Below are 22,090 nucleotides of genomic sequence, written 5' to 3' on the forward strand. Positions count from 1 at the left end.
AGCACTGGTGCCAAACCTGAATCTGCAGTAACCTGGTGAACACAACTCACTCAACCCTGGGATCCCATCACATCCAACTTGCATACCGCCAGAGGCACTTTTAGTGATGGGCATCCAGCCCCACTCCCTGGACTACAGGAGGCTCTTTAAGCAGCTAGGAGCTAGTTTCAGCTTCTAAATTGCAGGAAGTTCTTTCAGCAGCAAACAACTGTCCTCAACTTTTGTGACAGAAAGTCACTTTTAGAGCTAGCAGCCAGACCCAACCTATGTTGCAGTCTTTCATAGAGAACTCTCAGGGTCCAAGGGCCACAGACAAGTGATGGCTGGCCTCAGTGTGCTCCCAGAATTTTGCTAAGTATCTCCAAGCTCAGCAGTGGCACCAAATATGAATCTGCATTAACCTGGTGAACACCATATGCCCCACCCTGGTGACTCCCTGAGACATTGCTTCACTCAACTCACATATTGCATGAGGCTCCTCCAGCAGATGAGGCTCACAGACAGCTAGCAGACAGCAAGAGTACTTGGAGTGCCCTGGGGCTTTTGCAGAGCTACTACAGGCCTGGTACTGGTGGCAGCTGGCCTTGGATTCCAGGGTAGACTCTCACACAAACCACCATGTCCAACATGGGAAACTATTAACAAAAATCACTTTGGAGTTCTTACCAAAAGGCCCCAGGCCAGTCATAGCAGTAGATGATCTTGAACTGAACAGGCGTTCCTCCCAAGGGGCTCCAGAACCAACACACTTGGAGACTGGCTTCAGACCACAAAAAAGAACCACTTGATTAACCCCAGAAGTGGCCACACCTAATGGGTGGTCTCAGCAGGCACCAGAATCTGCTGGGCTGAATCTGTTCTGGGCGGGGGGGTGGTCAACCCTCACACAGCGGCTCCTATGCTGTGACCATGGTTGAAACATGCAGCCAGTCAGCTAAAGGGTCAATTTCACTCACCAAGGTGAGAACAACAATCAAGGCTGAACTATAATAGGAGGACACACACAACCCACACCATGGACACTCCTGGAGCAACCCCTCAGGTAATCAAGGAGACTGCACCACCGGGCCACAGATGACCTATTACCTAAGACCACCTGCCCAAGACTGGGAGACATAACAGATCTACCTAATATATAGAAACAAACACAGAGAGGTAGCCAAAATGAAGAAACAAAGAGATATGTCCTGAATGGAAAAAAAAATACAGTAGAAAGATACAAAAAAAAAAAAGAAAGAAAAACTAAATTAAAGGAGGCAAGCAACTTATCAAATACACAGCTCAAAACAATGGTTATAAGGATGCTTAAGAAACTTAGAACTTCAACAAGAGATAAAAAGCATAAAAAGGACATAGAAGCCATAAAAATGTCAGAAATAAAGAATATATAACTGAAATGAGGAATGCACTAGAAGAAATCAACAGCAGATTAGATGAAGCACTGGATCAAAGCAGCAATTTGGAAGACAAGGTAGCAGAAAACACCTAATTGAAATGGCAGAAAGAAAAAAAAATAAGATAGTTTAGGGAGCTTTGGGATGACATCAAGCATACCAGCCCGACCAATAAGCTGACGATGGCAGACCCATTGCCAGTCAGCCAGTCACATCCTCCTCTTTCTGGGGTCATGCATTCCTCACAGGCAATGGTGCTTGGCTCCTGTGGCCCACATCCTGGAAGAGACTTTCAGCGGTGGGCCACAACTCCTGCCCTGCATTACTGTATTTCTTGAAGAGATCTCTGCTGTCTTCAGGCCCGAGGTGGGCAGCAACTAACCTTGCTGTGATCTGAGACTTTTACAGAAAGCCACAGAAACAGCACTGGCACAAAAACTGACACTGCATTGGTCAGGAGAAATCTTGCAAAGATATTAGACATACAAGTCTAGGAAATAAAAATATAATAACTGAAATTAAAAAAAAAATACACTAGATGGAATCAACAGTAAATTAGATGAAGCAGAAGATCAAAAAAGTGAGTTGGAAGACAAGGTAGCAAAAAACACCCAAATGGAACAGCTAAAACAAAAAAGAATTAAAGAAAAAATAGTTTAAGAGATCTCTGGGACAACATTAAGTATACTGACATCCATATCATAGAGGTACCAGAAGGCGAAGAGAAAGATCAAGGAATTGAAAACCTATTTGAAGAAATAATGTCAGAAAAATTCCATAACCTGGCAAAAGTATTAGACATACAAGTCTAGGAAGGGCAAAGAGTCCCAAACAAGATTAACTCAGAGTCCCACACCAACACACATCACAAATAAAATTCCAGAGGTTAAAAACAAAGAATCTTAAAAGATTCAAGAGAAAGGCAGCTATTCACTTACAAGGATACTCTCATAAGAATGGCAGCTTATTTTTTTTGTCTCATTTTTTAAAATTGAGATATAATTACAGACCATAAAATCAGTCATTTAAAAGTGAGTTTTAGTATATTCGCAAGGTTATACAACCATCACCACTATCTAATTTAAGAACGTTTTCATCACCTCAAAAAGAAGTCCCGTCCCCATTAGCAATCACTTCCCATTCCCTCTCCACTAGCACTTAGCAACCACTAATACACTTTCTCTTGCTATGAATTTGTCTGTTCTGGACATTTCATATAAATAGAATCATACAATATATGTCCTTCTCCATCTGGCTTCTCTCAATCAGTATGATGTTTTCGAGGTTCATCCACATGGTGGCATATTCCTCAGTGCTTCATTCCTCTTCATGACTGAATAATATTCCTTTGTGTGGATTGACCACATTTTGTTTTTCCATTCATCATTTGATGGACATTTGAGTTGTTTCTGCTTTTTGGTGATTGGGAATAGTGCTGCTTTGAACATTTCTATAAAGATTTTGGACATGTTCTTATTTTTCTTGGCCTGTACATAGGAGGGGAATTGTTGGGTCATATGGTAATTCTATGTAACATTTTTTTTTATTTTTCCAGTTTTTATTAAGTTTATTGGGGTAACATTGGTTAATACAATTATATAATTTTCAGGTATACATTATAATTTGACATCTGTATATTCTATTCTGTGTTTACCACCCAAAGTCTACTTTCTTTCAGCTACCATATATTTGATCCCCTTTACACACTTCACCATCCCCCTGTCCCCCTATAATTGATCCCCTTTACCCCATCTACCATTTCTCTCCTCTCCCACCCCCTACCTTCTGGTAACCACTAATCTATAGTCCATGTCTATGTGTCTCTGTTTGTTTGTCTGGTTCCTTTGTTGCTTTTAGGCTTATATCCCACATATAAGTGATATTACGTGATTTTCAATTTTTTCTGTCTGGCTTATTTCGCTTAGCATGATTATCTCGAGGTCCGTTCATGTTGTCGCAAATGGCAGTATTTCATCTCTTCATATGGCTGAGTAATATTCCATTGTTTATATGTACCACTGCTTCTTTAGCCAAACATCTATCGTAGGACACTTTGGTTGCTTCCTTGTCCTGCCCACTGTGAATCATGCTGCTATGAACATCGGTGTGCAAATATATTTATGGATATGAGTTTTCAAGTCTTTGGGGTAAATATCCAGTACAAGGATTGCTGGATCATATCGTAGATCAATTCTTAGTTTTGTGAGGAAACTTCATACTGTTTTCCATAGTGGCTGTACCAATTTGCAGTCTCACCAGTAATGTATGAGGGCTCTTATATTTCCAGATCCTCTCCAGCATTTCTTATTATGTGTCCTGTTGATTATAGACATTCTAAAAGGTGTGAGATGGTACCTCATTGTGGTTTTGATTTGCATTTTCCTAATAGCTAGCGATGTTGAGCATCTTTTCATATTTGTTGACCATTTGTATATCCTCTAGGGAGAGGTATCTGTTCAGGTCCTCTGCCCATTTTTTGATTGGATCATTTGTTTTTTTGTTGTTATTGAGTCATATGAGTTCTTCATATATTTTAGATATTAGGCCCTTACCGGAGGCGTTGCTTGCAAATATATTTTCCCATTCAGATGGTTGTCTCTTAACATTGTTGACGGTTTCTTTTGCTCAGCAGAGCTTTTTAGTTTGATGTAGTCCCATTCATTTATTTTTTATTTTATTTCTCTTGCCATTGAGGTCAAATTCATAAAATCCTTTTTAAGTCCAAGTTCCTTGAATTTCATTCTTTTGGTGTGTGGTGATAGACAACAGTCTAGTTTCATTCTTTTGCAGGTGGCTCTCCAGTTTTCCAAGCACCATTTATTGGAGAGGCTTTCTTTCTCCACTGTATGTTTTTGGCTTTTTTGTCAAAAAATATTTGCCTAAATAAATATGGGTTGACTTCTGGACTCTCGATTCTGTTCCATTGTCCGTATGTCTGTTTTCCTGCTGATACCATGCAGTTTTGATTACTGTCGCTTTGTAGTATAATTTGAGGTCGGGTAGAGTGATGACTCCAGCCTCGTTCTTTTTTCTCAGCATGACTTTGGCAATTTGGGGTCTTTTCTACTTCTATACAAATCCGATGACTTTTTTGTTCTATTTCTTTAAAAAATGCTGATGGGATTTTGTTAAGAATTGCATTAAATCTGTATAATGCTTTAGGTAATATAGTCAATTTAACTATGTTGATTCTTCTCCAAGAACACGAAATATCTTTCCATTTCTTTGTATCTTCTTCGATTTCTTTTAATAGGATCTTGTAGTATTCATTATATAGGTCCTTCACCTATGTTTCATTAGATTTATTCCTTGGCTTTTATTCTTTTTGTTGCAATTGCAAAAGGAATTACTTTTTCCCTTTTTTTTTATTGACACTTCATTATTAGAGTATAGGGACATTATGGATTTTTGAACATTGATTTTGTATCCAGAGACTTTACTGTATTTTCTTAGTGTTTCTAGTAGTGTTCTTGTGGAGTCTTTAGGTTTTTCTATATAGAGAATCATGTCATCCGCAAATAGTGACAGTTTGACTTCTTTGTTTCTTATTTGAATGCCTTTTATATCTTTATCTTGTCTGATTGCACTTGCTAGGACCTCCAATGTTATATTGAATAACAGTGGCGATAGTGGACAGCCTTGCTTTGTACCTGATCTTTGAGGGAAGGATTTTAGTTTTTCACCATTAAGTGTATTGTTGGCGGAGGGTTTATCATAGATGTCCTTTATTATGTTAAGATATTTTCCTTCTATACCAATTTTGTTAAGTGTTTTGATCATAAATGGACTCTATATCTTGCCGAAGGCTTTTTCTGCATCTATTCATATGATCATAGGATTTTTAGTTTTTAATTTGTTTATGTGTTGTATCACATTAATCGATTTGCGTATGTTGAACCATCCCTGTGCCTCTGGGATGAAGCCCAATTGATCGTGGTGTATAATCTTTTTAAAATGTTGCTGTATTCAGTTCACTACTATCTGATTTAGGATTTTTGCATCTGTGTTCATGAGAGATATTGGTCTGTAGCTTTCTTTTTTTGTGTTATCCATACCAGTTTTGGTATCAGAGTAATATTAGCCTCATAAAATGAATTTGGAAGTATTGTCTCCTCTTCAATCTTTTGGAAGAGTTTGAGGAGAATAGGTATTAAATCTTCTTTGAATGTTTGGTAGAATTCAATAGTGAAGGCATCTGGTGCTGGACTTTGACTTTTTGGTAGGTTTTTGATGATTGTTTCCATTTCCATACTGCTGATCGGTCTATTTAGACTTTCCAGTTCTTTTTGATTCAGTCTAGGAAGGTTGTATTTTTCTAAGTACTGGGCCATTTCTTCCAGGTTATTAAATTTGGTGTCATATACTTTTTCATAGTATTCTTGTATGATCCTTTGTATTTCTGTGATATCAGTCATAATTCTCCTATTTCATCCCTGATTTTGTTCATTTGTATCCTTTCTCTTTTTTCTTTAGTGAGTCTAGCCAGGGGTTTATCAATTTTATTAACCTTCTCAAAGAACCAGCTCTTTGTTGCATTTATTTTTCTATCGATTTTTGTTTTGTTTTTAATTTCATTTATTTCTGCTCTAATTCTGATTATTTCTTTCCTTCTGCTGACTTTAGGCTTCATTTGTTTTTCCTTTTCAAGTTTTTAATGATGAAGCATTAAGTTGTTTATTTGAGCTCATTCTTGTTTTTGGAGATAGGCCTGTAATGATATTAACTTTCCTCTTATGACCGCTTTTGCCGTGTCCCAAATATTTTGATATGTTTTACTATCATTATCATTCATTTCTATGTATCTCTGGATCTCTCTTTTTATTTCTTCTCTGACTCAGTTATTCTTCAGTGACATGTTGTTTAATCTCCATGAATTTGTGGTTCTTCCTGATTTCTTTCTGCAATTAATCTCTAGTTTCAAAGCATTATGATCAGAGAATATGTTTGGTATGATATCAACCCTCATATTTGTTGAGGATATCTCTGTGTCCCAGAATGCGGTTAATTCTTGAGAATGTTCTTTGTTCACTAGAGAAGAATGTATAAGCAGTTCTTTGGGATGAAAGGCTATGTAAATGTCAATTATGTCCAGCTGAATTAATGTGTCATTTAAAGATGTTATTTCCTTATTGATTTTCAATTTGGATGATCTGTCCATATCCGATAGTGGGATATTTAGGTTCCTTACTACAGTAGTGTTTTGGTCTGTTTCTCCCTTAAGTTCTGTTATTAATTGCCTTACATATTTCTCGGTTCCCCAGTTGGGAGCATAGATATTGATAAGTGTTATGTCTTCCTGGTGCATGATTACATTTATGTATATGAGGTGTCCCTCAGTATCTTTCTTTACATTTTTTATTTTGAAGTCTATTTTGTCCAATATAAGGATCACTACTCCCGCTTTCCTCTGAATGCCATTTACTTGAAATATCATTGTCCATCCTTTCACTTTGAGTCTATATTTGTCTTTGGAGCTGAGATGTGTCTCCTGGAGACAGCATATGGTTGGGTTTTGTTTTTTGATCCATTCTGATACTCTGTGTCTTTTTATTGGTGAGTTCAGTCCATTTTCATTTAGGGTAATTATTGAAATATGAGGTCTTCTTATAGCCATTTTGTCTTTCATTTTCTGGTAGCTCGGTGTTTCTATTGCTTCACTGTCCTTGTGTGTCTGGTTTTTTTTTATTATTTTGTTTAGATTTTGTAGATTTTGCTTCTGTTTTTTCTTGTTTTATGTTATATACTTCAGTTCTGAACCTTTGTTGTGTGGCTACCATTACGAATATATAAAGGATAGTTATATATACATGTGTATATAACTCAATCTATATATACATGTGTATATAACTATCCTTTATATATATATATATACATACATACTCTCACACACACAATCATTCATTTTCTTCTTCGCACACGTTATCAGTTCCTCTTTGTGAATGTGGATCCTTGAATCCTCCCCTGTTCAGTCATTGTTGTCTCATTTTGTCCCTATGTATGCTGAACGTTCATTGCTATCTTGTTATAACAATTCACTTATTATTTAAGCTCAATGCCCTGTTCTTAGTAATGGTTGCACTACTTTGCTTGTTTTTGCCTAATAATCACTTTTCTCCCAATTATGTATTTTGTTGTTGTTGTTGTTGTTGTTGTTATTTTGTTTTAGGTGAGCTAACCTCTTTCAGTATTTCCTGTAGTGCAGGCCTCATAGAGGAGAATTTTCTCAATTTTTGTATGTCTGGAAAGGTCTTAATTTCTCCTTCATGTCTAAAGAAGGGCTTAACTGTATACATTATTCTAGGCTGGTAATTCCTTTTACTTAATAGTTTAAATATTTGATTCCATTTCTTTCTGGCTTGTAAGGTTTGTGCTGAGAAGTCCTATGATAATCTAATGGGTTTTCCTTTATAAGTTGCATTTTTTTTTCTCCCTGGCTGCCTTGATTATTCTATCTTTGTCATTGATTTTTGATAACTTTAATGCAATGTGTCTTGGTGAAGGCCTTTTTGGGTTAAGATAATTGGATGTTCTGTTCACTTCTTGAATTCCTAGCTCCAGCTCATTCCTTAGATTTGGGAAATTCGTGTCCACTATTTGTCATAAAATGCTTTCTAGTCCCTGCTGCTTTTCCTCCCCTTTGGTAATGCCCATTATTCTTATGTTTCTTCTCCTGATGGTATCAACTGGTTCTTGAATTTCTCTTTCATTAGTTTCTATTCGTCGCCTTCTCTCTTCTTCATTCTGATTTATTTGTAGATTTCTTTCTTTGATATCACTGATCCTTTCCTCTATTTGGTCGGCTCTATTTCCCAAGCTCGCCACTTCATTTTTCAACTCTTGCAGTGTGTTTTTTATCTCCAGAATATCTATTCTGTTCTTCCTGAGGGTTTCAATCTCCTTGATCTGCTCATTTAGTTGTTTTTCCAATTCCTGAAATTGTTGATATGATTTGTTTTCGATCTCATTGAGTTTTTTCAGAAGTACCATCCTGAATTCTCTGTCATTGAAGTCACATATTTCTATGTCTGTAAGCTTATTTTCTGGAGATTTTTCTCTTTCTTTCTGAGATACCTTGTCGCCTTGTTTGTTCATGCTGTTTAATGGATTATTTCTCCACCTGTGTATTAATGGAAGTGTATTCTGTTGTTTTTTTCCAGAAGGAAGATTTATTATATAACGGTCTCTCTTTAGCCTGCTGAAAAGAAAGTGCTTGTCTTTTGGTTTCCAGTAGGAGGCATCTAAACCTCTTGGATCTCTGTTTTATATAAAACTGAAAAATGAATTTTACCTTTTTGTAGATATTCAATCCCCCTCGCTACTCTCATTTTCAGTTCCTGCCAGTGTCAGCGACAGTCTAGGCAGCATTTGCTCAGATTCCCCTTTGGCTCTTTGGTGCTCTGACTCAGAAGGTATGCGGGGAGGGGCCTTCTGGTTTGGGAGTTGGGGGCTGCAGCTCAGCCTTGGTTTTGCAACCAGGCTGGCAAAAATCAACTGCTGTGTTCACATTGTACAATTCAATGAGATTTTTTTCAATTTTAGTTTGCATACAATAATACACCAGTTTCAGTTGTATAGCATAGTGCTCAGAGATCTACATAACTCACAGTGATCACTCCACTAAATCTAGTATCCTTCTTCCTCCTTACATATTTATTACAACATTATTAAACATCTTCCCCATGCTACACTCTACATCTCTATGTCTATTCAGCAACTACCCATTTGTACCTCTTAATCACTTTGACCTTATTTGCTATCCCCAACCCTCCTCCCATCTAGTAGCCCTTAAAATTCTCTGTATCTAAGAGTTTACTACTGCTTTTGTTGTTGCTCTTGTTTATTTTATTCTTTAGATTCCACATGTATGTGAAATCATGCGACATTTATCTTTCTCTATCTGACTTATTTCATTCAGTGCAATACTCTCTAGGTCGATCAAGGCAATAGCTTTTCCTATCCCCTTTCTTTAAGTCTGTGTGTGTGTTTTAACCTGAAGAGAGTCTGTTGTAGGCAGGATATATAGGGGTCTTGTTTTCTTCTCCATTCAGCCACTCTATCTTTTCGTTGGGACACTTATTTTTTTTTTTTTCCATTTGAGGTACTTGTTGATAGGAATGTAGTTATTACCATTTTTATTCATGTTTTGGATACATTTTTTTTTCTTCTTCTTAAAGAAGTTCCTCCAACATTTTCAGTAATATTGGCATGGTTTTGTTATTCGTTATATTCCTTTAGCTGATTTTTGTCTGGGAAGCTCTGTATCTGTCCTTCGGCTCTAAATGACAGCTTTTCTGGATAAAATATTTCTAGTTGTAGATCTTGGGTTTTCATTACTTTGAATATTTTGTGTCAAGCCCTTCTGTCCTGCATAGTTTCTTTTGAAAAAACAGCTGCCAGTCTTATGGGTGCTTTTCTCTTGCTGCTTTTTAGATTTTCTCTTTGCATTTAACCTTTGGCATGTTAATTATGATGTGTCTTGGTGTGGGCCTCTTTGGGTACCTGGTTTTGGGGACTCTCTGAGCTTCCTGGGGTTTTATGTCTATTTCCTTCACCAAGTTAGGGGAGTTTTTTTTATCATTATTACTTCAAATAGCTCTTCAATGTCTTGTCTTCCTTCCGGTACCCCTATGACACAGATATTTTTACCATAGATTGCTTAAATTATTATTATAGTCTTGGCTTCTTTTTTCTTGCCATTCTGATTGTGTGTTCTTGGCTTTCCCATCCTCTATATAGGTTATTTGATCCTCTTCTTTATTCACTCTGTTTATTCCATTTAATATACTTCTCATCTCAAATAATGTGTTCTTCATTTCTGACTGAATCCCTTCTATAATTTCTATTTCCATTTTTATGTTTTTTTATCACTTTGTCAAAGTTCTCACTGAATTCATCTACACTTCCCATAAGTTATTTGAACATCTTTATAACCAGTGTTTTGAACTCTGCATCTGTGAGATTATTTGACTCTGTTATTTCTGATTCTATGTTCTGTTCTCTCATACGGTTTCTGCTTGTTTGTCTTCTCATTTGGGCTGTCTTTTTGTGTCTATGTACTAAGCAAAGGTCTTATTAGTTTGGCTACATGTGTTAGATCTCCAGTGGTGCAGTCTTGAGAGGAGTTCAGCTGCAGGTCAAGTTTAGCTCCAGCCTATACTCCTCTGGGGCCACCTATTAAGATTCATCAAGCAATACACAGATGCTGTGCTTATTTTTGCCTCAAAAGGCCACACCAGAAGCTGAGGCCAGCTGCCACCAGTGTGATTCTAGGTGCTGCTCAACAATTGGCACCTGTCTAAGCGGGGACGCACCTACATGTGGCTTGGGTGGGGTCCTGAGTTTGAAGAGGTGGAGTTTCAGGGAATCCTCTGGGCATAGCGACCTCTGTTATACATTTGATGACGTCTCCGCTATGGGAGCACTGAGTCTGCACATTAAGAGGGAAGAGGGCTCAAGAGAGGAACAATGGATACCTCAGGCACTTCTGTGCAGAGTGAGTCTCTACTCGGCCCTCGCTCTAACAACTCAAGGTTCTCCTGCATCCCTGATGCCCCCTGTACAGTTGAACCAGCACTGGTACTCAGAGCGAGCAGGTCAGTCACCACAAAAGTCCGCTCACAGATTCAGCTCCTTTAAGAGGCATCCACAGCTGCTGGCTGCCAATGCCATTGCCTCCATCCCACTCAGCCGCTAGGGTCTGGCAAGTCTCATCTCCTTGCCCGCCCTACCTTCTGCCATTGCAGGGTGATTTCTTAGATTTTTCCTTGGTTGTATGGCTTGTTCATCTAGATTCCAGGCAATTTTCCCTGCTGTTTGCTCCTTGTTTCTGTCACAACTTTGATTTGTTCGCCAGAGGGAAGAACAAAGCCTCTGTTATCTACAACATTTTTTTTCCACACTCGTCTGGATTTTTAACCAACAGAACTATGAGCTAATAAATAGATGTTGCTTTAATCCACTAAATTTGTGATAATTTGTCACACAGCAATAGAACCTTAATAAATTATCTTATTTTCTAATTGGTTCTTATGGATAGAAATAAATCTTATGCACAGTGCATAGAAGATGATAAAATAAAGATTAGGAACAGTTAACTGAATAAAATGCCAAGATATACTTATATTTTTGCTTACTCGACCTAATATCCCCGACTTTTTTCCCCCAACAATGTTCAATATTCTTTTAGAGTAACATAATGGGTTTAGAAACTTTTTCAGATCTCAATATCTCACAAGTTACAAATCTTCATTAATTTTTATGATATCCTTCTTCATTAAGTGAATATTTTAATCTCATTTTACATAAGGCTACTCTTGAAGTGATGAATTTTCAAAAATATACGTGTGTGTGTGTTTGTGTGTATGTAAACACTTAAATTTTTGAAAAAATATATACTTCTTATCTTAATGACGCTCGTTAGACATTTTCGGGGGAATATATAAGTGATAAAATGGCCATGAAGTAAATATAATATAATCTCCATCAGTTTTTAGAACAAAATAAAAGTCACTTCCCTTCACACAAAAATCAAGAACAATTAAGAAGTGAATGATAATTTCACAGATAGTTGCCCATCCTAATTCATCCAGACTTAAAGTGAGGCTACATTAAATTTTAATCAAATTTTACAGGTGCTAAAATACATTCATGAAACATTTGATTGGCATTCCTAACACAAACAGAATTATCTATAAAGAGGACCATTGAATTTTAAGGTCAAACATGTCATTTTCATTTTCCTATTTTCAAAATGTAACATTGAAAAATTGTAGCTGTTTTATTATTTTCATATTCAATTTCTTATGACTTCATCTTCATATACAATTCATGCAAATATCCAAAATTAGATTAGAAAGATATCATGAATAAGATTTGAGGAGTGAATTATCATATTGCTTTTGCCAACTGGACTTGTTGATTCCATATGAAAACTTTGTATGCTTAGCTTGATACTGAAAGTATATTTACCCCATTACAATAATAATATTACTCTTATTTTATAATCTGTTCTTACATAACCTCTATACAAGTAACTATTATAGACCATCCCTTCCGATTTTCTAGATTTCTATGTAGGATAGGAGGTAAACATAAAAATAATCTATGAATGTAAGTGAGCCTTTTTCTAAGCAAAATAATACATGGAATTTCTGATCTACTTAACGAATATGTCAAGGAAGATAATTTTCTTTATAAAATAAGTATTTTATTTAAATATTTAATGTAATGTTTAATACTTGACTCATCTTTCATATAAAGAAATATGCACTTTTTAATTTTCATTTTTTTATTATAGTAAATCGTATAGTTTTATAAAAGTAAGAGCACTTAACATATACTCCCCTAACAAATTTTAGGTGTACAACACATGATCTGACTATAGGTACTGTGTTATACAACAGATTTCTAGAGCTAATGCATCTTGAATGACCAAAGCTTTATGCCGCATTTGTAAATCCCCATATCCCACTCCTCCCCCCAGTTCCTAGAATCCACTATTCCACTCTTTGATTTTGTGAATTTGACTATTTAAGAAGCTCATAAAAGTGGAATCGTGCAGTATTTGTCTCTGACTGGATTATTTCACTAAGTATAATGTCTTCAAGTTTTATCCAGATTGTAGCATATTGCAGAATTTCCTTCTTTTCTAAGGCTGAATAGCATTACATCGTATGTTTATACCACATTTTCTTTATCCACTTATTTGGTGATGGACATTTATGTTGTTTCCACATTTTGCCTATTATGAATAGTGCTGCTAGGTACATAGTCATACTAATATCCTTTTGACATTCTGATTCTGATTTCAATTACTTTGCATAAATAGCAAGAAGTGAGATTGCTGGATTATAAAGAAGTTTGATTTTTAATTTTCAGAGGAAACATCATAGTGTTTTCCACAGTAATTCCTGCGTTTTATTAACTTTTTGTATTTTTATTTTGTTTAGTTATACTTGACATACAATATTATATTAATTTCAGGTGTACAACAAAGCAATTAGATATATAATTTATGAAGTAATCATTCTGATAAATCTAGTATTCATCTGACATCATGCATAGTTATTATAATAGTACTGACTAAATTCCCCATGTTACACTCTATATCAACATGACTATTTTATAACTACCATTTTGTAACTCTTAATCCTCTCCCACCTTCATCCATCCCACATCCCAAATCAGACAATCATCAAATGCTCTCTATATCTATGAGCTTGCTTCTGTTGTTTGTTTGTTTATCCTATTCTCTAAATTCCACATATAACATTTGTCTTTCTCATTCTGACTTACTCCACTCAGCACGATATCCTCTAGGTTCATCTATGTTGTAGCATATGGCAAGATATTATTCTTTTTAATGTATGAGTAATCCATTGTATATATGTACCACCTCTTTATTAATCCATTGATGGAAATACACGTAGTCTCCATATCTTGGTTATTGAAAATATTGTTGCAATGAACATATGGATTCACATGTCCCTTCAAAGTAGTGTTTTGGGTTTCTTCAAAAAAAAATATCCAGAAGTGGGATTACTAGGTCCTCCTTTGACTCTTGTTATAACTTTTGGCTATTGTCCCTGGTGTAACTATTGCTACCTATGCTCTTTCTGTTTGTTTATTTGTTTAAATTTTCATAAAATGCTTTTTTCCATCCCTTACTTTCAGTCCGTGTGTGTCATTTGATCTGAAGTGAGTCTCTTGTATACAGCATATGTAAGGGTATTGTTTTCTTATACATTCAGCCACCTTATCTTTGATTGCAGCATTTAAGGTAATTTTAAGGTAATTGTTGCTAAAATACAGTTATTGCCATTTTATTATTCTTATTTATATCTTTTTTTTCTTTCTTCTTGAAGAGTTCCTCTAACATTTTCTATAATATTGGCTTAGTAGTGATGAACTCCATTACATTTTTTTTTTTTTTTTTGTGAGGGGGTTCTAGGAAGCTCTGTCTGTCTTTCTATTCTCAATGATATCTTTGCTGGTTTGAGTAATCTTGGCTATACTTCCTTGTTTTTCATCACTTTAAATATTTCATGTCAATCCCTTCTGGCCCGCAAGTGTCTGTTAAGAAATCAGCTGACAGTCTTAGAGGAGCTCCCTGGTAGGTAACTAACTGCATTTCTATTGCTGCTTTTAAGATTCTCTCTTTGTCTTTCATCTTTGGCATTTTAATTATGATGTGTCTTGGTGTGGGCCTATTTGAGTTCATCTTGTTTGGGACTCATTGCACTTCTTGGGCTTGCATGTCTCTTTCCTTCACCTCTTTTAGGGAAATTTTCAGTCATTGCTTCTTCATATAGATTTTCAATTCCTTATTCTATTCTCTTTCTGGTATCCCTATGATGAGATTGTTGGTACATTCGATGCTGTTCCAGAGGCCTCTTAAAATGTTTATTTTTTGGATTCTTTTTTCTTGTTGTTGTTCTGAGTGGGTGTTTTCTGCTACCTTATCTTATAATTGCTGATTCAGTCCTCTGCTTCATCTAATCTTTGTTGATTCCTCTTAAGGCATTCTTTATTTCAGTTATTGTATTCTTCATTTTGTTTGACTCTTTCTTATGTTTTCTATCTCCATTTTTATGTTTTCCATTTCTTTGTTAAAGTAATCACTGAATTTCCATACTCTTCTCTTAAGTTTATTGAGCATTCTTATAACCAGTGTTTTCAACTCTGAATCTGGTAGGTTGCTTGTCTTGATTACGTTTAATTCTTTTTCTGGAGCTTTGTTCTGTTCTTTCATTTGGGACATGTTTCTTTGTCTTCCCATTTTGGCTGTTATCTTGTATGTGTTTCTATGTATTAGGTAGAGCTGCTATATCTCCTAGTCTTAATAGAGTGGCCTTATGTAGTAGGTGAGCTGTGGAGCCCAGTGGCACAGTCTTTCCTGGTCACCTGAGCTGGATGCTCCACAAATGTCCCTTGTATAGGTTGTGTGTGCTCTCCTGTTATAGTTGAGCCTGTTTGCTCATCAATTGGCAGAATTGACTCTTGGGCCAACTGATTGTGATGACTGGCCATGACTAGTGGAGAAGCCATTGTGCAGAGGCTGACCCTACAGAGCAAAATTCGCTTTAGCAGGGCTATAATGCATGCTCTGTCTGCCCTTGGGTGTGTCATCCTCAGATGTATCCCCAGGTGATGCTCTGGCTCAATCCGAAGCTGGCCAGTGAGCATGCAGCCCAGGGCCTCCTGCGAGGGGCCCTGCTGCCAGCCAAGTTCATCTATAGCCTGTGCCCTGCCCAGGGCCACATAGCATGAACCTCCAAGCAATGCGCAGATGATTACCACCCAAGCTATGCTTGGAGGTTCCTTGAGAGGCCAAGCCACAAACTGAGGTCAGCTGCCACTAGTGCTGGGCTTTGAGCTGCTGAGCAAGAGGTATGGGATATGCTGAGGCCAGGTGCTTCTTTAGGTTTCATGAATCTTTGAGAGATTTTATAAAAGTCCATAACATGAGCCAAGTTAAGCCATTCATATGAAAAATCCACTGGAAGCACTTGGGTGGATCTGAAGATTGGGAGGGGAACAGGAGTCATCAGGGCCTGGCAATCAGTGTTAGCTATGTTAATGGAGCCTCTGATATGACACCTGCCTGAGTCTGCAAGCTAGGTGGGAGAAGGCTCAAAAAAGAGATAATGCTCTCTCTCAGCACTTCTGTCTGGGAGAAAACTAACCCTCCTTCCCTTGCCCTAAAGCCAGACAATTCAGTTCCACCCTATATATCCTTGGCACCTTTCAAGCTGCTGTCTTAGTGCTAGAGGTCAGAGCAAGTGAGTCTTTCATCGAGTCCTGACATGGGCCCCTTAAGAGATACATCTAGGATTCTAGCTGCCCTCCATCTCACTCAGCCACAATTTTCGCTGGTTTTCACAGAGAGAAGTTGTGGGAATTTCTCTTCCTGACACTGGAACGCTGGGCTGGAGAGCCCAGTATAGGTCCAAGACCCTTGGCTCCTCCGGGGAGACCTCCACAGTTGAGATATCTTTCCCTAACTTCTACTGCCACATGTAGTTATTAGACCAGCTGGTTTTGCATCTTTATCTCTCCTACCAGTCTTGAGGTGGTCTCTTCTATATGTCCATAGTTGTAAGACATGTTCAGCTAGACTTCAGACAATACTCAATGGTGGTTCTGTAGTTTATTTGTAAGCTTGATGTGGTTATGAGAGGAGGTAAGAACAGCATTTACCTACTCCTTGATGTGGTTATGAGAGGAGGTAAGAACAGCATTTACCTACTCCTCCATCTTCACCTTTTTGTGTTTTTGACTTCTATTTTTCTATAGAGGCTTTCCTTAGATGACTGGTAGTTCCTTGAGATGAGTCTCTGTAGTTTTTTCCTCTTGGACTGGTCACATTTCTCGGAGCTTCTTCTGCCCTTGCTGAAGTGTAAAAGCATGACTGCCAGTGTAATAAAAACTTAAGGGGGAAGATATCCAGAGATCTCATCAACATGTATATTTTGTAACCTGAGACTTCCTTTTAACTGGAAACCCTTTTGCAATTTGAATTTTATGTGTGTGCAACTATTAATAATTTAAAAATTATTAATTCAAAATGTCTAATATCCAAGTAACACTTTCTCTTACTCAGAGCTATAAAAATATATGTTATGATATATTGTAAAAATCAATGACCTAACATTAATTGACCAAATTCTAGTCCTGACATTCCTTCTGCATATATGTGTGGTCTCGAGAAAGTTATTGAATATTTTTTATCTCAGTTTTCTCTTCTGCAAAATCATGTTTTAGATATGGAACAGGGAGAGAGAGGCAGAGATGTTATTTTGATGCTTGCTGCAAAAGATATATAATGCCTCATTTAATTTCTACAAGATTTTCTATAAATTAGTTAAATGTTGTAACACTATGCAGTTTCACTGTACAATTTAAAGGTTGAAACTCAAAGGATAGATTTAATGTGATGTTTGAATACTTAGTTTTCAAGAGTTATTACCTATTAACACTCGAGTTAGAAAAAGTCTTCAGTTATAGAAAGTTTTAGACTCATGACAAAATTCCCTTTAATCATTTTTGAAGAATAAATGTTAGATTTTGAGACTATGGACATTTTTTGAGGATAATTGGAACATCTAAATCCATTAGGGTTCCCATCTTTGAATATTTTATACTGAAAACTTACTGGACTACTTAATTATATGCTAAGTTTATGGGAATATTTCATACCTCAACCATGTTTTCACATTAGCAAGATAGTGGATGGGGATCTGATGCAACCTGGAATAATTGGAGATGCTTCTCTATAAATTTGTAATTGCAACTAAAAGAATTATATCAGTTTCTCTTCAGATTTTATACCATTAACATATTTTTTTATGGGAACTGGAGAAGCAAAGAAAGTTTTTCTAAAGTGAAAAAAAATGAAATAGAAAAAAAAGATTTTTTAAAGCACTGATATCATCCTTGCTTTTAGTTGCCTTCTTTTAGTTATTTTTCCCTCATTCTTGGGTTTCTCTAGAAATCCTGTTTATTTAGAATAAATTATATCTTTCTTGGTTAAGCCAACTCAAGTGAGTTAATTGCAACCAAAAGAATTCTATTTTATATACCCTTTCTAATAATTTCTGATCATTCTACTATTTGATATTGAGCTCTTAGAATTAGAAAAGTCAAATGTTACAGAAATGTGGGTTCATAAACCTGCTACACCTATTATGGAGCTTTAAAAAGATAAAATTAAATTTTGGCTGTAGTGAGAGCATGGAGTGAGCAAAGAATGCTTATGGACTATAAACTTTTAGGAATTCAAAATATACATATATAACTTAGTAATAATGCTTCTAGGAATCTATCCTAGGAAACTGATCCAAAATGCAGAAAAAATTCTTAAGCAAATATATTAATATAAACATTATTTATAGCCATAATATTAGAAAAACTCTGTATGAGCAACAGCTATTTAAATTGATAGTTAATATGGTACAATTTAATGCAATTAAATTATTTTCAAAAATAACTTTTGGAGATGGAGCAAGATGGTGAAGCAGGAAAATACTGTGTTTCCCTCCTCCCATGATCACATTAAAATCACAACTAAATTATAGAACAATAAACCTGGTGAACCATCTGAGCTAAACAGAAATCCTATAACTATTGATATAAACAAGAAGCCACGATGAAACTAATAAAAGGAACGAAAATGCATAATGGGCAGGATCCACACCCACATGTGGTGACTGAGAATTAGGAGAGATCTCTAGACCACAAAATTGCCCTCTGAAGAGCAAAGATTTCCATAACCACACTGGAGTCTCCAGTCCGGAGCACCAGTGCCAGAAAGAGAAGTGCCCACAATATCTAAATATGAAAAAACAGTGGGAATTCCATCTGTCCAAGTGAGACTGAAGGTAGCTGGAAACTTAGATGTCCTCTTACAGGGCCTGCACACAGACTCACTCACTCACAGGCACTAATACTCATCTCTTGCAGAGGGACAGCACTTGGGAGATGCCAGAGACATACAGGGAGAGACAATTGTGTGGCTTCAGGGTGAGGGTTAGAGGGAGAGCCAAGTTTGTCCCTGTGTTGATCCATTCTCCCATGCAGCTTATGGTTGGGTGTCATCTTTCCTGTATTGGGCCCTCTCTGCACACAGCGAAATCTGAATCTGCATTAGCCTAGAAAAAGTTACTTGCTCCACAGTGGTAACTCCCTGGGACGCTGCCCCACACAAATCGGTCACCACTGGAGGCCCATTTGGCAATGAGTAGCCAGCCTTAGCCTATGCTGCAATCTTTCTTGGAAAAGCCATGGGGAAAACTTGGGACCCAAGTAGGCAGTGGATCGACTTGGAATGCTCTGAGCCTTTTACTCAAAGGCTGCAGGCTCAATACTGGCACCAAACTTGAATCTGCATTACTGGTGAACCCCCCCTTGCCCCACCCAGTGAACCATGAAAAATCAGCTCACCCACATTTCATATACCACAAGGCTCATTTTTTATTATTTTACATATTTGAAAATAACCAAATGGGCTCATTTATTATTTTTTATTAAAATTATTAGAGTGATATGGATTAATGAAAATATATATGTTTTGAATGTATAATTCAATAATAAATTATATCTATATTGCATTGTGTATTCACTATCCAAAGTTAAATTTCCTTCTGTCACCAAATATTTGATCCCTTTACCCCTATCTACCTCCCCACTTCTCCATTTCCCTCTAGTGAGAACCAATTCACTGTCTGTGTCCATGACACTGTCAGTTTGCCATGTTTGTTTGTTGCTTTCAGTTTTATATCCCACATATGAGTGAAATAATATGATTCTGAACTTTTTCTGTCTAATTTATTTTGCTTAGCATGGTAATCTCAAGATCCATCCATATTGTCACAAATTACAGTACTTTATCTTTTCTTATGGTTGAGTAATATTCTATTGAATATATACCACATCTTCTTTATCCTATCACCTATTTTAGGACATTTTGGTTGTTTCCATCTCTTGGCCACCATATATAATGTTGCTATAAACATCAAGGTGCATATATCTTTCTGCATAAACGTTTTTAAGGTATTTTGGGGGAAATATCCAGAAAAGAAACAGATGGGTCATATTGTAATTCTATTAACTTTTTGATAAACTTCCGTATTGTTTTCCATAGTGGCTGTCCCAATTTACATTCCCACTAGCAGTGTATGAGGGTTCCTGTTCACCACAAACTCTCAATTGTACTGTTGATGATAGCCACTCTAACAGGTGTGAGATGTTACCTCATGTGGTTTTGATTTTCATTTCCCTAATAGTTAATGAAGTTGAGCATCTTTTCATATGTCTGTTGGCCATTTGTATGCCTTGGAAGAGGTGTCTGTTCAGGTCCTCTATTCATACTTTTTTAATAAGATTGTTTAATTTTTGTTGTTAGTGAGTCGTATGAGTTCTTTGTATATTTTGGATATTAGGCCCTTATCAGAGGCATTCTTTGCAAATATATTCTCCCATGCAGATGATTGCCTTGTTGACAGTTTCTTTTGCTGTGCAAAAACTTTTTAGTTTTATATAGTCCCATTAATTTATTTTGGCTTCTACTTTCCTTGTCTTTGAAGTCAAATTCATAAAATCCCTTTCAAGTCACAGGTCCATGAGTTTGGTATCTACATTTTCTTCCACGTAATTTATTATTTCAGGTATTACACTCAGGTCCTTAATTTATTTCGAGTTATTTTTTCTGTGTGGTGATAGACAACAGTCTATGTTTTTTTTTTTTCTTTTGCATGTGGTTTTCCAGTTTTCCCAACACCATTTATCGAAGAGGCTTTCCTTTGTCCATTGTATATTTTTGGGTCCTTTGTTGAAAATTATTTGCCATATAAAGAGGGATTTACTTCTAGACTCTTAATTCCATTTTTCTGCCAATACCATGCTGATTTTTTGTTTGTTTGTTTGTTTTTAACATCACAAATAGGTTTTATTTGTCTCCATGAAAATTCTGAATTTAAAACAGATTCTTGGACTGGAGGCTTATATTTATCAGCTCGTTCAACTTTAACACCTGTCTCATCTCCGGTAGTTTTTCCAGAACTGCTACCTTCACCATGAAGCTCTATTAGTTTTCCCAACTCAAACTTGGGCTTCTTCAGCATTTTGACTTTTCTAACAAAGACATCATGAAGAGAATAAATTGATTGACAAGCCTTTTCTACGTCTTTTCCAATGCCATCTGGAATCAATTTATTGACCACTTCTTTCAAGTCATTTGTCTGCAGCACTTGGGTCATGATTTCCATCATTTTCTTCTGGATTTGGTAGACTTGTGGATGCTGAGCATAAGAGGTCTTCCAAATCTGATTGTTGTTGTTTTTTAGTAAAACAAATGCAGAACAGACGAAGCAAATAACCATTGGTAGTCTTGACATCAACATGAGCTTCAATAATGACCATTTTTTTGACCATGGAGCACATTTTGACATGAGTAAGATCCATGTCATGAAAATTAGTCAGGCAGTTTTTGCCCTGAACATCCTTAGTAATTATCTTGAATTTTCTAAATGCAACTTCATCATTCTGCAGATCAGCTAGGCTCACTTCAAAACCACGACACTTGAGATCATTAGATGTGATTTTGGTTCCTTGAGTTCTTATGAGTAATATTTTCCCAATATTTATTATATTAAATATAGCTGGTGCTTTTACATCATATCAATCTTTCTAAGAAAATGAGTCTCTCACTTTCTTCGTGGCTCTTTTTTGGCCACCTTTCATAAAGTGCTTGTTCTTGCCAATTACCATAGTGCACTCAGAGAGCCCAAAGCCCATACTGTTTTGATTATTGTCACTTTGTAGAATAATTTGAAATTGGGCAAAATGATTTCTCCAGCTTTTTTCTTTTTCAGCAGGATTGCTATGGTGATTCAGGGTCTTTATTGTTTCCATACAAATCTGATCATTTTTTATTCTATTTCTTTAAAAATGTCGATGGGATTTTGATGGGCATTGCATTAAATCTGTAATAATGTGTTAGGTAATAGATTATTTTAACTTTATTCTTCCTATCCAAGAACACAGAATTTTTTTTTTCATTTATTTGTGTCTTCAATTTATTTTAGTAGTCTTATAGTTTTCATTGTATAGGTCCTTCAAATGTTTTGTTAGGTTTATTTTTAGGAATTTTAATATTTTCCTTTGCAGTTGCAAAAGGAATTTTTTTTAAATTTCTTTTT

The 22,090-nt window shown here is 36.3% G+C and overlaps 1 pseudogene; it reads right to left on the minus strand.

The window, feature by feature from the left end:
- Positions 1-20,812: 20,812 nt before the first annotated feature.
- Positions 20,813-21,659, minus strand: LOC105308475 (annotated as a pseudogene).
- Between the last annotated feature and the right edge of the window lie 431 nt (positions 21,660-22,090).

This window comes from Pteropus vampyrus, unplaced genomic scaffold, assembly GCF_000151845.1.
Source record: "Pteropus vampyrus isolate Shadow unplaced genomic scaffold, Pvam_2.0 Scaffold581, whole genome shotgun sequence".
Lineage (NCBI taxonomy): Eukaryota > Metazoa > Chordata > Mammalia > Chiroptera > Pteropodidae > Pteropus > Pteropus vampyrus.